This window comes from Halichoerus grypus, chromosome X (assembly GCF_964656455.1).
Source record: "Halichoerus grypus chromosome X, mHalGry1.hap1.1, whole genome shotgun sequence".
Lineage (NCBI taxonomy): Eukaryota > Metazoa > Chordata > Mammalia > Carnivora > Phocidae > Halichoerus > Halichoerus grypus.
Genome location: NC_135727.1, coordinates 29,934,265 through 29,948,539, shown reverse-complemented (window position 1 = coordinate 29,948,539; position 14,275 = coordinate 29,934,265).

Sequence of the window (14,275 nt, the reverse complement as noted above, 5' to 3'; positions counted from 1 at the left end):
CTCTCTCTCTCTGTCCCTCCCCACAGCTCATGCTCTCTCTCTCTTTTTCTCTCAAATAAATAAATAAAATATTTTTTAAAATCCTAGGAATAAACCCAATAAAATGTGTGCAAGACCTCTATGTAGAAAACTATAATGCTTTACTGAGAGACAGTGAAGATCTATGTAGAAGAGATATACATTATTCACAAATTAGAAGACTCATATTGTAAAGAGGTCAATTCCCTCAAATACAGATTCAATGAAATTGCAATCACCCCCCCGAATGTTTTGTGTGTGTGTGTGTGTGAGAGAGAGAGAGAGACAGACAGACAGACAGACAGAGACACAGTGAAAGAGAGAGAGACTTAAAGCTAAATTTTAAGTGTATCTAAAAATACAAGAGGTATTGTAGACACTTTTAAAGAAGCAGAAGCAGAAGTGAGAGGACCCTACCAGATATCAGACATATTATAAAGTTGTAGTAAACAGGATGGTATAATAGTGACACAGATGGACAAAAGAGAGCCCTAAAACAATCCCTATATATGGAGACTTGTTATATGACAGAGATGCTACCGCAGAGAAATGGAGAGAGAGAATGGTGTGTCGTTTTAAGAACTCTGATAAACAGATGCTGAAATGGAGTTAAAAATGCAGGAGGTTTATTGGGAATGGGGTGAGTATCACCTGTGAAAGATAAAAGAAAAGGAAGCAGGATTGTGCAGCAAGAGCCTCAAACTGTGAAACATACCTGACCAGTTTTTGGCCAATCCAACAGGGAGCTCTAGAGCAAAGATGACCAGTTAGAGGGGTCCCACAGTGGGCAGAATTGCCAGGATGGAGTACTCCCTCCATGTTGAATGGCAAGTTCTTTCTCATTGGGAGATCCTCCATGGCTGCCACAATACATCCCTTATGCTGAGCAGATCAATTTCTCCATACATTTTTGGGGACAAGTTTTTGTAGTTTTCCCATAGGCCTCTCTTCCTGAGCGAAACTTAGAAGAGGGAAGTTAGTGGAAAAAATCCACAGCCCCCATTGCTGCAGTTGGTCCCAGACCTACAGCTGGAATCCATTGTCTCCTCCCTCACTATCCATCCTCAATTCCTCTCACCCTCCGCTATCGCCTCTGCTAGTCCCGGTGGCTTACGTGGTCAAGTGAGTAAAACCCTCATTACTGAGAAACCTGAACCCCAGTAACCATTCACACCTCAATTTGGGGTTGCTGCACTTGCCTATTCGCAATTAAAATGGAGCAAGACAAAGGAGTATCAAGAGTTGTCCAGATGGATTACATAAGTTCCATTCCTATTTCGCCCTGTCCCCGTTTTGTAACTGCAGCCCACTGGGACTTGCCAGAAACTCCACAATGTGTGTCTTCTCACGCCTTACTCTTCCCACTCCCTAGGGTCTGCTGGATCATATGAGTTAAGCAGCCGGGCTGCTTTTACGTCCCAGAGTTCCTGCTCTGTGACTTGCTCAGAAGTGGTAGACTTCAACGGCCCTGGGTATATGGAGTGGCTCGGTATTCCCAGGTATGGAATGACTTGCACTAAAATCCAAATGGTCCTTCCTGGTGCTGTGCTTTTTTTCTTTGTGGTAGGGATTACTGGATGCCACAATTTGTCTTTTGCTTTGGCAGGGATTTCCCTGCATGCTCCTGACCACTGGATTCTTAAAAACTTCGTTAAATCTTTATCTCCTGCAATCTGGAGCACATGTGTCTTACCAAAGCCTCCAGAGGGCTAGTCTTCTCTTGCTCATCCTGCTCAATCAGCGCAATGAGATCATCGATGTAATGGATCAATGTGTTGTTCTGCAGATGTCCAGAGAGGCCAGATCTCTTTGAACTATGTTATGACAGAAGGCAGGAGAAATAACACATCCCTGGACAAAACTATAAGTGAATATTGTTATACATTCCGCATGAATGTGAGCTCTTTCTGATTCTCCCTCTTGATTGAGATAGTAAAGAATGCATTTGCCAAATCAATGGCCATCTCTCATGTACCTGAAGCCGAATTAATTTGCTCTAGCAAAGGTACTATGACTATCACAAAAGCTGTGATTGGCTTCTACTTTCTTGAGCTTACAGTCATCTCTAGTCATCTTTCAAGTCATATTCAGTTTCTGCAGGGTCGATACTGGTGTATCAAAAGGGGAACACCATCCCTTCATCGTTGAGATCCTTAAGGGTGGCCCAATCTATGCCATATTCCATCCCGGGGCAAGGGATAGAATATTGATTTTGATTTGCTATCTCAGCTGTGGGCTGCATTTTCAGAGCTTTTGACTCGGCCTTTCTACTACTACTGTAGTTCTTATGCCACAGGACAAAGACCTAATGCAGAGGTTACTCCAGCTGCTAAGTATGTCAATCCCACTGAAGACTCAGTAACCAGGGAAATGAGCACCTGGTAGGTCTACAGGCCCAGCGGACTGGGGTATTAATGTCCAGTAGTCCTCCAAATGTCTCCCCTTTCCCCAGTGTACAGTCACCCACATAAATGGCCATAGGTCCCTTTGGGGAAGAACTGGGGCTAGTATTATTGTATATAATTGTCATGGTGATTTAGGGTCCTTCTTTCTGGGGACCCAGCCACCTCTTCAGTCAATGGGTTCCAAAAACTGACTCATATCTAGAGACTCAGCCAAAGATCATAGTTTGCCCAGACTCCTGCATATATATATATATATATATATATATATATATATATATATATTAGAGAAACTGTTCAGCAGGCCAAAGGGATGGGGCCCGAGTGCACCTGCCATGCTCAGTCAGTGGCCAGAGGCTGCTGGGAAAGAGCCTGGCTCCTGCTTAAATGCTTCAGCAGATCTCCGAGGTGCCACAGCTTGAGGCCGACCGCTAACTGCACTCTCGGCTGCTGGATGGCAAGTTCTTCCTCAAAGAACAGCCAAGCTGCACAGATGGTTCTTTTCAAAAATGGTGCTGGGATGATTGGGTACCCATATGGAAAAACGGAAAGAAATTGGGCCCTTACTTCAGTGAATGAGCCCAAATGAGTTACAAGTAGATTATACATCTAAATTTAAAGGGCCAAATTATGCTTTTAAAATATACATGATTATGGTCACAACTTTGGGGTAGTGACGAACTTCTTAGACAGTACACAAAACTGTTAACCATAAATGAAAAAAATGGATGACTTTGACCACAATAAAATTAAGCAGTTCATAGAAAAAACACCATGAAGAGAATGAAAAACCAAGCCATACAGTAGCAGAAGATATTTGCAATATATGTGTAGCAAATAAAGTTCTAGGACAGATACAGAATTGTTGGAAAGTGATAAGAAAATAAGAAAAATGGGCAAGAAGTCATAAACAGTTACTCCACGGAAGTGAAAATCCAAATGGCCAATAAGCATACAAAAATGTCCTCAATTTTATCAGAGAAATGCAAATTAAAACCATTGTGCAATATCACCACACATTCACTAGAATGGCTAAATTTTATTTTTCTTTAAGATTTTATTTATTTATTTGAGAGAGAGTGAGCAAGTGTGAGTGAGCGAGAGAGCAGGCGCGGAGGGGCAGAGGAGAAGCAGGCTCCCTGCTGAGCAAGGAGTCCCACAGGGGGCTCGATCCCAGGACCCCGGGATCATGACCTGAGCTGAAGGCAGACGCTTAACCAACTGAGCCACCCAGGTGCCCCTAGAATGGCTAAATTTTTTTAAAATTCCTTTTCTGGGGCACCTGGGTGGCTCAGTCGTTAAGCGTCTGCCTTCGGCTCAGGTCATGATCCCAGGGTCCTGGGATGGAGGCCCGCATCGGGCTCCCTGCTCCGCGGGAAGCCTACTTCTCCCTCTCCCACTCCCCCTGCTTGTGTTCCCTCTCTCGCTGTGTCTCTCTCTGTCAAATAAATAAATAAAATCTTTAAAAAAATAAAATAAAATAAAAATTCCTTTTCTTTTAAAGTGAAGACAAATTTTTTTAAAAGATTTTATTTATTTATTAGAGAGAGAGAGAGAACATGAGTGGGGATGGGGGTGGGGGAAGGGGCAGAGGGAGAGGGAGAAGCAGGCTTCCCGCTGAGCAGGGAGGCAGACACGGGGCTCGATCCCAGGACCCTGAGATCATGACCTGAGCCAAGGCAGACGCTTAACCAACCGAGCTACCCAGGCACCCCCACATATATTTTTTAACAGCTTTATTGAGATATAATTAACATCCCATACAACTTACCCATTTTTAGTGTACCACTGGTGGTTTTTAGTATGATCAGACACATGTAGCCATCACCATATTCAATTTTAGAACATTTTCATCACCTGAGAAATAAACTCCATACTTTTAGCTATTAACTCCCTGTCCCTCCAACCTTCCGGCCCTAAGCAAGCACTAATATACTTTCTGTCTCTGTAGCTTTGCCTATTTTGGACATTTCATATAAATGGAATCATATAATATGTGGTTTTTTGCAATTAGCTTCTTTCACTTAGAGCAATGTTTTCAAGGTCCATATATGTTGTAGCGTGCGTCAGTCCTTGTAGTAGCCTGTTTGGTGTGCCCTAACAAAATACCACGCACTGGGTGGCTTAAACAGCAGACATTTGTTTCTTCACAGTTCTGGAGACCGGAAGTCCAAGATCAAGGTGCTAGCAGGGTTGGTTTCTGGTGAGGCCTCTCTCCTTAGCTTGCAGATGGCCGCATTTCCGCTGGGTCCTCGCATGGCCTCTACTTTGTGTACCTGCAGGGAGAGAGACGGGTATCTCTGGTATCTCTTCCTCTTCTTCTTTTTTTTTTTTAATTTAATTTATTTATTTGACAGAGAGAGAGAGAGCACGCACGAGCAGAGGGGAGGGGCAGAGGCAGAAGGAGAAGCAGACTCCCCGCTGAGCAGGGAGCCTGATATGGGGCTCGATCCCAGGACTCTGGATCATGATCTGAGCTGAAGGCGGACGCTTAACTGACTGGGCCACCCAGGCGTCCCTGTTTCCACCTTTTATCTATTATGAATACTGCCGCTATAAACAGTCGTGTACAAGTTTTTGTGTGGACATGTGTGTTCATTTCTCTTGGGTTATATCCCTGGGAGTTGAAAGGCTGGGTCATGTGGTAACTCTGTGTTTAACCATTTGAGAACTTGCCAGCCTGTTTTTTGAAATGACTGCACCAGCTTACACTCCCACCAGCAACATATGTGTGTTTCAACTTCACCAACTCTTTGACAAAAATTGTTATTATCTGACTATTATACTCATCTTCATGTTTGCAAGTAGCATCTCATTGTGGTTTTGATTTGTATTTCTTTGATCAGTCACGACGTCAAGCATCTTTTTTGTTGTGCTTATTGGCTATTTGCATTTCTTCTTTGGAGAAATATTTATTCAAATCCTTTGCCTAATTTTTAATTGGGTTATTTGTCTTTGTATTATTGACTTGTAAGAGTTCTTTATATATTCCTTGTTTTGTATTTCTTTCATTTCCTGCTCTGGTCTCATTTTGTGTTTCCTCGGAGCTTATTGACGTTCCCGGAAGCATAAATAAATGTTTGTCAATAAATTTGTGAAGTTTTCAGCCATTATTTCTTCAAATGATTTTTCTGCTCCTTCTTATCTTTCTTCTGCTTCTACCACTCCCACTGCATATATGTTGGTGTGCTTAATGATATACCACATTTCTCCAAAGGTCTTTGCATTTTTCATCATTCTTTTTTCTCTGTTCTTTGGATTGGATAAACTACTGGTCTATCTTTAAGTACATTAATTCTTTCTTCTGCCATTTCAAATCCACTGTTGAGTCCCTTTAGTGAAATTCTTTTCAGTTATTATACTTTTCAACTTCAGAATTTATACTTCACTCTTTTTTTAAAAAAGATTTTATTTTTAGGGGCTCCTGGGTGGCTCAGTTGGTTAAGCATCGAGACGCGGCCACATTTTTCTGTGTCCTCACATGGGGTGGCAGCAGTGGGGGTAAGTGGGTAAGTGGAGAACAGTTATACGAACACTAATCCCATGATGGTGGCCCCACTCTCATGACCTCTCTTAAATTACCTTCCAAAGGCCATACCTCCAAATACCATCACACTGGGGGTTAGGGCTTCAGCATATGAATTTGGGGGGGACAAAAACGTTCAGTCGACAACAGTGTCATGAGAGTTTCTGTTGCCTTTTTTTTTTTTACTTCCTGATTACTTTGGATGTTTCATAATTTTTGTGTTGGAAACAATATTTTAGATAATATAGCAACTCTGGTTTCTATAGCAACAACTGGTTTCCCCTCTAGGGCTGGTTATTTGAATTTGTTTGTTTTATTTGTTTAGTGACCATCTGGATTAGTTAAGTGAAGTCTTTCCCCCACCCACCACTACCACAGTGTGAGGGCTCTGATGTTGCTCCTCAAGGGGGTGCAGCTTTGGGTATTCCAACAGTCACCCTGGGATGACAGTGGTTTTCACAGAGTTCTTATCTCTTTTCTTAACCACGTCTAGCTGTTAAACTCTACTCATTGTCAGCGGACTCTCTTACTGTTTTCAACAGTGCCCAGGGCCGTAAACTTCTCCACAGACTGATCCAGTCAAGTTCAGGAAGGACAATCCCCAAGGAAAGTGCTTTGACCTTTGTTCTGACCCCAGAAGGGCTCCTCCCAGCTGTCTCTTTCCTAGGTTCTCTCCAGCAAACTAGTGTGTCCACAGTTAGTTAGCCTAAATATCTCCAATGAATTTACTAGTCTCCTGCCAATTGTCTTTCACCACAACCTCCACTATTTTTGAGAGCTCCTTTAAACTAAAACTTCTCCACACTCTGTTGCAATGAAGTCAGTTCCTTTGGGAAGACATTTGGAGCCCTCTGTTTATGGCTTGCTGCTCCCCCTAAGCCAAATCTCTGAGCCATGGTGGAGATAATGGTGCACTTCTCTCTGAGTGGCACCCCCACTCTAGCTGCTTAAGGCCACTCAGTAGAACGGGGAGCAGCAGCTTCAAGTTTTCTATGCTTGCTTCTCCCAGCACAGAACCACCACCTTACAAGGCAGGGCAAGGGTGATTGGGATCCCCATTTTCTCAGCAGTGCCATGCCCAAGGTAGATGCCTCCATCCACAAGTGGGGACTAGGTGGAAGAAGGAAGCCTGCACCTTTTCACAGTCACTGGGTCTTAGACCCAGCAACAGGTAGCTAAGGGCCAGATGAGAAATGCTCACCTCCTGCTCCTCCTGAGAAATAGTGCTCCAACTGGGATCTAGGAGAAGGTGGAGCCCTGGGTTCTTGGCTGCACCAATCTGGAGTGGAGTCTCCTCCTCACAAAGTTAAGAAAGGGGGTCACGAGGGAATGGGTCTTGGTTCAAATGCCATAGACACTCCGTGTTCTCACCAAATTTTAGTAGACTTTCTTGAATAGATGTTTCTTAATTTGCTGTATGTCCTTAGGATCATTTCTAGAGACTTTTAATGATTGTATGTATTTTTCCATAATTTTCACCAGTTTCATCAGAGGGCTGGTCTACAGAGCTCCTCACACTGTCATGCTGGAAGTAGAACTCCTTTATATATATATTTTTTTTCATTGAGCCATCTCAAAATAACTTGCAGGCATCAGGGAAATTTATCCCTAAATACCTCAGCATGCATCTTCCCCAAATAAGGACATTTTCCTACATAATGACAATACTATTATCATTCTTGAATAAATTAGCATAATTCTATAGTTTCTAATAAACATTCCATATTCAAACTTCTCTAAGAATGTCTTTTATTCATCTTTTTTGTGGGGGGGGGGGGTAGGGACAATAACAAAACCAGATTCACATATTGCATTTTGTTGCTTTGTCTCTTTAGATTTCTTTAATTTAAAACAAACCTTCCAACCTTTCTTTTCATGTTATTGATATTTTGAAGAGTCCAGACCAGTTGTCTTTTAGAAGTTCCCCACATGGGGAAAGGTTATTTCTTGAGGGTCATCTATCTTCTATTTCTTGATATGGGTAGTGGTTTCCCTATGGTATTAGCTTTTTAAAATTTTTCATTAGGCTGCACAATAATATTCTACGCGTCAAATTTGTTTGTAACCAATACTAAAAAGAAATGAGCTCTCGAGCCATGAAAAGACATGGAGGAAACTTAAATGAATATACTGAGTGAGAGAAGCCAATCTGAAAAGGTTACATACTGTATGATTCCAAGTATGTAACATTCTTGAAAATGAAAAACTATGGAAACAGTGAAAAGGTCAGTGGTTGCCAAGGGTTAGGGAGGGGGGATAAATAGATGGAGCACAGAGGATTTTTCAGGGCATTGAAATTATTCTGCACGATACTCTAATGGTGGGTGCATACCATTATACATTTGTCAAAATGCACAGGATATCTGACACCAAAAGTGAACCCTAATGTAAACTACGGACTTTGGGTGATGATGATGTGTCAGTGTGGGTTCACCGACGGTAACAATGTACCACTGTGGTGTGGGATGTTGACTGTGGGGGAGTGGGCAGGGGATATATGGGAACTCTCTGTATTTTCCATTCAATGTTGCTGGGAACCTAAAAATGACTTAAAAAATAAAGTCTATTTAAAAATCTGTAAGTAAAGGGCGCCTGGGTGGCTCAGTTGGTTAAGCAACTGCCTTCAGCTCAGGTCATGATCCCAGGGTCCTGGGATCGAGTCCCACATCGGGCTCCCGGCTCAGCGGGGAGCCTGCTTCTCCCTCTGACCCTCTCCCCTCTCATGCTGTTTCTCTCCTGCTCACTCTCTAATAAATAAATAAATAAATAAATAAATAAATAAAATCTTTTAAAAAAATAAATAAATAAAAATCTGTAAGTAGGGATGCCTGGGTGGCTCAGTCGGTTGGGCGTCCGCCTTTGGCTTGGGTCGTGGTCTCCGTCCCTCGTCGGGCTCCTTGCTCGGCAGGGGGGCCTGCTTCTCCCTCTGCCTGCCACTCCCCCTGCTTGTGCTCTTTCTCTTCCTCTCTCCCGCTGACAAATAAATAAATAAATAAATAAAATCTTAAAAAAAATTAAAAAATAAAAATCTGTAAGTATATTTCACAACTTTTACAAATAGAGAAGTATCTAGGAAGAAGTGATTACAGTTCCAGTGCTCTAAGTTTCTCACAGTTTTTAGGAGGTATGTCAATATGTTAATTTTAGACCTTACTTAAGTACACTGGCCTGTCAAAGTCCAAAGTCTATGCTTTTCCCATCACACCTTCCTTCCTCTCTAGAATCAAGTTAGGAGTTACTGACCCTTCTTGGGAGGGTCTCCTGGCTGCCATGTTTGAAAGTTCCCTTCAATCTCATTCTCTCCCAAGAGTTGCTCCGTTCCCTGGGCCGCCATGTTGCAATAGCTGAGAGGTAATGTCCTCCTCCCTCCTGCCCTCCCCTGAAGTTAATCGCCATTTGCCCCCTGCCCTAGGGAGGAACAGTGACAGAAGACTTGGCCTAACACTCGGAAAGGTCTCTGAATCATGATCAAGGGGATTAGACGAAGAAAGAGGCCGAGCTAATGATTAAAATGAGAGGGAGGGATAATGTTTCTTTGCTTCTATTCCTAGCAGTAGGGCACTAGCACAGGATTGGTTCAAATTAACACCTGACTTTCTATCTGTGAAACTAGGGAGACCAATTTGGGCTTGCAAAATACTTGGGAAAAATATTTTTGTTGATACCCTAGGAGTGACTGACCAGAGAAGTCTGAGAATTTTTATAAATAAAATAGCCATTCATCTGCTGGTAAGCACCATGCCATTCCACAGTATCATTCCTTTTTTTTTAGCTAGGTATGTATGTATGTATGTATGTATGTATGTATGTATGTATGTATTTATAGAACAGATTGTTTATGTCCCTGAACAGATGCAGGCTCCGCTGGGAAGGCAAGGCGTGGAAGTGAGTTCTAAGTGTCAGGTCCGGCCCCTGCCTTCAAGGTTCTTACAATCCTATTGGAGAGAAAAAATATTGAGCCAGGATGAGGAAGGGTGGTAGCAAACCAGTGAAATGTCTCACTGGTTTGGAGTGTGTGATCATCTCTTTACCTGCCGGGGGTGAGGCTGACCTTTGAAGAGAGGGAAGGCAGTTTTGTAGCTAATTAACCGTGAAAAATGAGGGCACTCCGTAGGTTCCTGAAGAGTGAAGGCTAACAGATGAGCTAACAAACTCTCCTTTGTCTTAAAGATGGCTCTGCTAATGTCAACCGGGATCTGTTCTTTCAAGTCCTCAGCAGATTCTAGAAGCCTCATTTCCCTGACCTTCCTTCCTTTCTATCACCAGTGTCTCTGCCTGTCTTGGAAAGTAATAGGACTCCACTCCTTGGACAGTGTTCTACATCTTAGCTGGTCCACAAGTTTAGATTGACCTTTCACCTAGTTAGGGCCCAGGAGTGAAGTGTGACTCCATCAAGGAAAAGTGGTTCAGAGATATGATCCTATGGGGACAGTGTCTCTCAGTGAGGCGGTGCAGATTGAAAGAGGGAAATGGGGATAATCTTCTCTTCCATATGTTATGTTCTCCTGGTGACCAATAATTTTTTATTTGTTTGTTTAATGTCCATCTCCCCAACTAAAGGGCAAACTGCATGAGGGTGGTGACCATGTCTTTTTCATTCTCTGCTGTATCCGTGGCCCCTAGCACAGTATCTGACACACGGTCAGTGTCCTACAAATATTTGTCAAATGAATGAAGAATTAATTAATGAACTGAGTGGGACTTAAGTCCTGACAGGATGTGGATGGAGACGAGCAGATGAGTGAGAAAAGGTGGTAAGAGAGAAACAGAGGTCTTCACTGGCATCCCCAGGACGGCTGCAGGAACGGGACAAGAAGTGGGAGTCAGCAGGACCTTCTAGTAGTCTCAGTGGCAAAGGGAAACTAACATCTGCAAAGCATCTTCCGGGTGTCTGGTGCTTTACCATGTATGAGCTCATTTACCCATCACCACTGCAAGGAGGAGGCGTTATTACGATCTGCATTTTACAGATGAAAACAAATGAGCCGCAGAGAGGTTAGAACTTGCTCATGATCACGAGTGTGAGACCGTTCCCCAGGGATCTCTCGTGTTTCTGCACATCTTCTGAGCCGATACTGGTCCGGACTTTTTTTTTTTTCCCCCCGAAGATATTTGTAGAGTGAACAGCTTTGGAAGATATGGAGTCTCCCTCTGGAGCGAAGGAAAGGCATACTCACTGCCCGTCCTAGAAGATTCGGCTTCACGAAGCTCAGTGTCGCTCTCCTGCCACACAACCCACAGCAGGTATGGGGTCGCCTGGCGCCTTCGGAGGAGCTCCTGGAAAGTCTGGAGACAAGGGGAAGTGACACAAGAAAATCTTTATACTCTGGCTTCTACGCTTGCTGTGAGAAATCAAGCCCCCTTACCTCCGACCCAGGAGCCAGGCAGAATCATACTGATGGACAGGGATTCCCAGATACTTCGTAAATCCCCAGCTAGCTGGAGCTCCTTGGGGGTTACTGGCCATCTCTAGATCAAAGGCACCTAGGTGGTGGTTCGGGAGGTGTACGATGCTGAGATCCCAGTATCACACTCTCTTTATTTCTAACCCCCTCCCCCAATATTGTATCAAGTGGTATCAGTAGAGAGTTCTCATCTCAGGAGTCTCCAGTATCCCTTTTGTTTATATAGGTTTTTTGGTCTCATTATTTACAGACTCTTTTTATCTTCAGCGCTGTTGTGATGTTAGGCCATCACCCTCTGTTCGGCGAAGCTAGAGTAATAGGGGCCAGCTCAAGGTGGCCAAGAGGAGCGAGGCCGTTCCCACTTACCATGTCCGCAGAGGACTGCGCTTCCAGAAGGCCTGATGATTTGTCTAGCACTTCCACCGAAGTGATTCCAGGCTCTCCTCGTAATAGCCCTTCGAGAAAGCTGAGGTCTTCAGTGACCATTCCAGCAGCATACTGTGCATGTCTAACAGGGCTGGGGCTGGAAGTCATCTCCCTAGCCTGGAAACGTAGTGAGTTCGGAGGACAGCACCCCGGGGTCAGGAGGAAGAAGAGCAGGAACATTAGGATGAGGGTTCTTCTTTTTGACTGCTTCTGGTCATCCTGCCTGGAAGACAGAACCTCAGGAGACCAAGGGCAGGGCAAAGTCAATGCCAAGCCATGTCGGGCTTCCTCCCACAAAGGCGGGGTGGAAGAGCGGCGTAAGGGCTGGTGTACAGCAAAGAGCTGGGGACGGACTGTCCCAGAGTGTGACTGGACCATGACTTTGTCCTTCGCGTCCCTGCATCCAAAATCTACAACGTGTAGGTGACTCCGGGCCTGAGATGGTTAGTCTTTCCCTCCTGGAGTCCAGGCAGATGCCCACCCACCCCCCTGCCCTGGCCCGGCCGAATGGCCCACGGGCAGAGTTGCCTTGGAAATAACCTTCCCGCAGCCTTCAGCTATCCCCCCACCTCCCCACCCCCCAGCAGCTGTTGTTCTCGTCTGAACAGAGGATGATTGTTTCACTTCTTGACTTCTGGGCATAGATTTACTAAGCTGAGGTCCACTTGCATTGGAGCCAGAGGTGGTGGGAAGAAACCAGTTCACAAAAGGCCTATGCAAGTTGGGGTTGCCACCACCCTGAACAAAGCAAGGAGGACTAGGGATAGGAAAGGGAGGCCCTTGGGACCCAGGCATCCATAAGGGAGAAAGGGTCTCAAGAGGGGTGCCTGGGTGGCTCAGTCGGTTAAGCGTCTGCCTTCGGCTCAGGTCATGATCCCAGCGTCCTGGGATCGAGTCCCGCATCTGGCTCCTCGTTCAGCGGGAAGCCTGCTTCTCTCTCTGTCCCTGCAGCTCCCCCTGCTTGTGCACGCTCTCTCGCTCTCTCTGTCAAATAAATAAATAAAATCTTTTTAAAAGAAGAAGAAGAAGAAGAAAGGGTCTCAAGATAGTGGGCTCCCGGTTTCTTTTCTTGATGCGCGGGTGTTTGAAGAGACAAGAGACAAGGAACCGATTAGCTTATTTCTGTCCCGCTCACTCCTCAGGTGAGCAGCAACACGCCCTAAAGACACTTTCTTTTTTCAGTGTGGGCATGAGGCATTCTCTAGGAACTGGGAACCTCCTAGAAGGTGCATTCATTTAACCCTTTTATCATAGATAGCGTCAATCCACTTAGGATACCTCAAGAGAAGGAAGATTATGGTGAGGACACACATAGCCTGGGAAACAACTAGATTCCAAAGCAGCTCCAGTCATCAGCAGCTTGTTCTCCTCCTCTTGTATACTGGCCCTGCTTACCACTGGCAATCTGCGCTCTTCTCCTCTCACCTGACTGGAAAATTCTCTCCGTAGCCTATAGGAACAGTTCCACAGGGTGCTAGTCTGATCACCTTAGCTTATTACTATCAATCCAATTGGGCAGAGCCCTTTGTCCCTGGCTACCTTATCTGTCACCAAACTGCGGGACCCATTGCTGGCACGGTTATGGTCCCCTCTGTGCCAGCACTAGCTGGATCTGCCTTCCTGAGCAGCAGGCAGCGAGCACAGCCCTGGACGTGGCAGGCACCATGACTAACGGGTCTAGTACAGAGGGCGTTCCTCTGAAGGTTTGCCTCAGCCTTGGTGACAATGCACCTGTGACAGATTCAGCTGACCAGGAGAGAGACGGGGCCAGTTCCCTGCGTAAGTGAAATGGGCAACTGCTCATGTCAGCGTTTCCCAAGTCCTGGTCCTCAAACCCCTGCATCAGATTCATCTTAGTGCTTTTCAAACCTTCAAATTTCTGGCCTACTTCAGACCTACAGAATCAGAATTTGGGAGTTGGATAATCTGCACAAGTCCTCATATAATTCTGTGCACACTAAAGGTGAGGACCTTTGCTCTATGTTCTTCGAGCTTCACTTGAGCTGCGACTTCTTTCTGGAAAGTTCTTTCCCTGCTACCTTTGCTTAGCAAAATCCTGTCCCCTCCCTGGAGGCCAAGTTCAGATGAGGCTGCCTTCATGAAGCTTTCCCTGATTTCATGACTCCTTAACTCCCACTATCTTCTGTTGCTATGGAATAGGGCGTATTAGGCAGATAAGAATTGGGGTACAGGGAGGTGTTGGGGACGAAGGCACATCTGGGATGGAGCTATAGGAAGGGATTTACGTTTTACCCCCAACTTTTCATTTGGAATAATTCGAAAGTAAACTATGATGAATCCTAGTATAGCCTTCACCTAGAAATTGTTAACATTTTAGATTTGCACATATGTTCTCTCTCCATATATGCATATGTAGTACACATATGTATGTATTTGGTGACACATTTGAAATTGAATTGCAGGCATCGTGCCACTTTATACCTAACTGCCACTTTAGCATATATCTCCTAAGAATAAGAGAATTCTTTCATTCTCTT